The following is a 4,703-nucleotide window of genomic DNA, read 5'->3' as shown; positions in this document are numbered from 1 at the left end:
TCATAGAGATATCTCTTTAGAGATTACAATTCTTTCATCCTACCACCTGTTTAATTTAATTCCTGAGAGGAAAGAAATATCATGACATGCCGATGCCGACTTTTGGTTCAGCCAATTGTGCGCAGATTAGCCATGGTGACTGCCACATAGTTAAACATCGCTAGGAGCTGTTTTTGTTTTCTTTTTTCTTTTTTATCCTCGCTAGGAGCTGTGTTGGTTTCCAAAATTATACAAGTGATTCAGCTAGGATGAGAGAATAGGATTACCTAAACTTATCCTAGTTTCCTAAGTGTTGCGTTATGACATTAGTTCATACTTTGTACAGAGAATGTGTTGCTCTGAACCCAAATTTTAGGAATTGATTAATTTCTTGACATCGTGTATTTTTTTCGAATACATTACTATGAAAGGAGGACTTTGGAAGTGAATAGTTTGTTTACTGGTGGCGGGCGCCAATGTGAGTTCTAAGTTAATTCACGTTCAATGAGTGTGCTTGTATTGATTAGGTAAGAAGTTATTCGACAGTACAATCATAGTATTACTTGATATTTAGAAGTACAACTAAACAAACAATGGCGAAAGCTACAACATGACACAAGCGTAATTAAGAGTTTAACATGTGTTTAATGAAGTCCAAGTGATGGTTGTATATCTTGTTTGGGAGGAAGGTCAAGTGGTGGTGTTGAAAAAAGGCTTGAGTAATTTTCCATTGAACTCAAATGAGGTGGATTCTTCGAATTCGAGATGGGATATAGTAAATTTGGCTTGTTCTCTGTTAAATAATTCTATGGGAAATGGGAAGAGCTCTATAATGTAGATAATCAGATTGGTGCACTTAGTGTGAAGATCTGGAAGAACCTCTACCCTTTCAAAGTTGAACTCTTTATTTGGCAAGCAATGCAAAATGGAATAGCAACTGGATGTGAATTGATCAAAAGGAATATTGCTCTGAATGGAAATGAATTAGCAGGTATGTCTTCTTTTTGTATGCAAATGCTTGAAACCCCTGTTCACCTTATAATGCAGTGTAGAGTACCATGGTTCATTTGGTCTAAAATCATGCAATGGTGGGGCTTTGTATAGTTTTGTCTTGCAAGTTCATATGACTTAATGTGTTGGTGGTTTTCCAATAAATTCAAGATATTTGAGAAAGGGTGCTTGGAGATTTGTTTCTTTGCTGTCTTATGGTCTATCTGGTTGGAAAGAAACCATTTCATTTTCGGGGGGGGGGGGGGGCAGAATCTGGATGTAGCTGAAGTGGTGGAGAATATTAAAACTAAGGTTGCTTTGAGCGCTAAAGCTGGTTTTGATCTAAGAAAGTAATCCATTGAGGATTTTATAGGTAATATCAATGGAAAAAGGAAACTTAAGATGGCCAAAGTCTCTCTTTGTTGAACATTGTCAGTTATCTTCTTTTTTAGGACCTCTAGTTCGAGAGATTGTACCATATACACTTAAAAGATTGGAGATACCTTCCTAGTGGGATGGCAGAATTCTTATGGCAGTCAATTAAGGTATAGCATAATGCTAAAATTTAAATCTTGTGGCAGTGTGAATGATAGAAATTCACTTGTGTTAGAAATAACATTGCAGGTAAGATTCAAGTTAGATAAAGAATGGGAGAGGGACCAGGTCTTTAAGCAAATGGGTGGACTCTAGAGAGCTTCCAAGTCAAGATTAGTGAGCGACGTAAAAAATGCTGCAAATGAGGAAGAAAGGTTGCAACTCCAGCCCAATAACATCAAATTGGTCCATGATTGGAAGGATTTTGTGAAGGAAAAGACCAGTCAATAGTTTAAGGTATGTGAAACTTGGTATAAGTTTAAAATTTTTATTAACAAGAAAGTGCTTTGTTATCAAAGAATGGATACCGTTTAATATTATGATTGAATTGGAGTAAAGCGACGATTTTAAGAAGATGAGAAAGAGACGACTTCCGCATACTATGAGCCGCAAGGTATATGCACAGTTGACCAAAGAAATGGTAATATCTAGATTGTTTTAGTTTGTTATTGCAGTTTTTTTACACTTCCTAATCATGTATTTGTTATTGTAGAAAGAAAAATGTGCGAATCCCTCTTCCATAACAAGAGTTAAAGTTTGGACTCGGGGACATACCAAGAAATGTTATTGTAGAAGAAAAATGTGTGAATCCCTCTTCCATAACAAGAGTTAAAGTTTGGACTCGGGGACATACCAAGAAAGATGGTACCCCTATCAACTCAAAAGTTGCTAAAACAATTGTGAGAACGATCTTATTTTCCTTTAGTCCTTGGTATTAATATTTGCAATCACATTGGTAATGCTCAATGACTTTTTATTGTACCATTTGTAGAATGAATTTGAAAATGTTCAACAGGATACACCAAATTCATCTTCAACAAATCTAAAAGAAGATGCTCTTTCAAAAGTACTTGGTCCTGACAAGCGTGGTCATCTGAGATGTTTTGGAAAGGGAGTCACACTTTTGAAATTAGCTATATTTTCGCAAGTTAATAGTGCTACGACGCAACTTGAGAGTTAAAACTTGAGAGGCAATATATATTTTCCTCATTGCTAGAATTAAAACTTGAGAGTTTCATTTTGGAATGATGGTCAACCGTGGGTTAGAATGAAAACTTAAGAATCAATGGTCCATACTGATTTTGTTGAATACCAAAACTTGAGAGTTATGGCCAGTTCTGCTTCTAAAATATACCCAGGTTTGCTTTGGTTCTGGACACTTGAATAATGGACACAGTTGCTGCATTTTGCTTAACACACTTGGTGCATACTCAGTCCAGGTTATGAAGCACAAAAATCAGCACTTTGGTTCAACAAAAACATGCATTTTTTGTTCAAATCTGGGCTTGAAATCTGCAGTTTACAGTGCACTTTGGTTGATGCAGTTGCTGCATTTTACTTGACACACTAGCTGCATACTCAATCCATGTTAGGACGCACAAAAACCAGCACTTTGGTTCAACAAAAACATTTATTTTTTGTTCAAATCTGGGCTTGAAATTTGCAGTTTACAGTTCACTTTGGTTGACACAGTTGCTGCATTTTGGTTGACACATTAGCTGCATACTCAGTCCATGTTATGAAGCACAAAAACCAGCACTTTGGTTCAACAAAAACATTTATTTTTGGTTCAAATCTGGGCTTGAAATCTGTAGTTTTCAGTGCACTAAAAGTGCACTTTGACAAACACAGTAATATCTAAGCCACGAAAACAAAGGTAAAACACAGTTAAGCTACTAATTTGGCAAACATAACCATGTTCAAAGAATACTTCACATACATCATCTAATACAGTAGGGAGAATCTGGTCTTCTCAATCGAGGTGCTTCTATTGATTGCAAGTTTTGATTCCCAATTACCTTTCTTTCCTTTGTTCTTTCAGTGTCTTTCTCTACCATATATTTTGCTGGTTCTTGCTAGTTCATTAAACACTACAACAAATTATACTTTTGATAGCTTTGAGTTATGAGTGGTTTAGTGGAGATTCCTATAAATGCTCTACTATTATTATACCCCAGCTATTATCCCTTTTCTTTGTTTTGTCATAAGTTCAGCCACTTTCCATTTTTCTGCTAAACCTTAATTGATAAGAAAATTCCTTGATAAATTGGTAGTTCAAATGCAACTTAGAGCGTATTGGTGTAATGTGGATCTGAACATTGATGATAGTAAATGATTGTATCCCAATAGGTTAATGTGAACTTCTCTCACCCACTGTGTGTATGTCGACATGCGCACAAAACTCTAACCCATTTGGTTAATGGGGATGATTAGTGATACTAGTGTCATTTATCTTTTGCAGGAGCACTATGCTCATTGTCTGCCACCATTGATCAATAATGTATGTGTTTGAATAACTAAGTTGCTCGGCTGGTAGTTAAATGCGTGTGGTTGAAGTTCCAGCTTTTTACATAGTTTTCTCACATGAATAGTTATGTTCCACAATCACGCACGGATTGGTTTATGTCGTTCACCAATTTGTCATGGTATGGCTGCTTCTGAGATTGTTCTTGGTTCTTGCTGACAATTATCCATCATATTTTTCTTTTTCTAACTGCAAACATTATGTTGTTTTAAAGTTGTTTTTCTCGTTAATAATTTTTACTATATCTATTGGGTTACTTTGAATAGTTCTATATTTACAGGTATGTGTTCGCTGTCGGGAGCAAAAGGATATAAACTTGGCAAAAAAGTAAGCTTCAAATGAAGAACATCTCCGTGGGTGAAGAATTGGGGTACTTGAATGAGACAGCTGCCTAGTTTAGGATTATATTTTTTGGAAAGAGAGATTACATTAGTGTTTTTTTTATGAGTATAATTAGTTTGACTCTGAAATGTAGTTTGTGCTAGAAAATTATTCTTCAAGCTATTGTAATGAATCTTCGGTTGAATTATTTATCTTACATTGAAATTGTATCACATTTGGATGTACTTTGGCGTTGAATGGAATGCAGATTTTCTGTATGAAAATGCTAGTATATTGGCATTTGTAGTATTTAAAAAAAAGATAAAAAGAAGCTAAAATTGGCTAAGATAACGTTCAGAAAATGCTATTGTTTACCTTTAATAGCATTCATTGCATGCTATAAAAAGAAATAAGATAACAGGCAAAAAACAGTATCAAATGTACAAAATACAACAGCGGGCAATGGATGCTATAGAAAGTTTTTTAACAGCGGGCAATGAACGCTATAGAGAGT

The 4,703-nt window shown here is 35.4% G+C and overlaps 1 long non-coding RNA gene across 2 annotated transcripts; it reads left to right on the top strand.

Moving 5' to 3' along the window:
• The first annotated feature begins 331 nt into the window (after positions 1-331).
• Positions 332-4,142, top strand: LOC131326240 (uncharacterized). Of its 2 annotated transcripts, XR_009199946.1 has the most exons (4): positions 332-1,800; positions 2,057-2,126; positions 2,206-2,243; positions 2,336-4,142. It is a non-coding gene; the product is annotated as an uncharacterized LOC131326240 (long non-coding RNA). The 2 variants fall into 2 exon arrangements; XR_009199945.1 differs by having other exon boundaries at positions 2,206-4,142.
• The last annotated feature ends 561 nt before the right edge of the window (positions 4,143-4,703 follow it).

Source organism: Rhododendron vialii, chromosome 5a (genome assembly GCF_030253575.1).
Source record: "Rhododendron vialii isolate Sample 1 chromosome 5a, ASM3025357v1".
Taxonomy (NCBI): Eukaryota; Viridiplantae; Streptophyta; class Magnoliopsida; order Ericales; family Ericaceae; genus Rhododendron; species Rhododendron vialii.
Note: the sequence above shows the minus strand (reverse complement) of the source record. Positions and strands in the feature narration are given on the sequence as shown.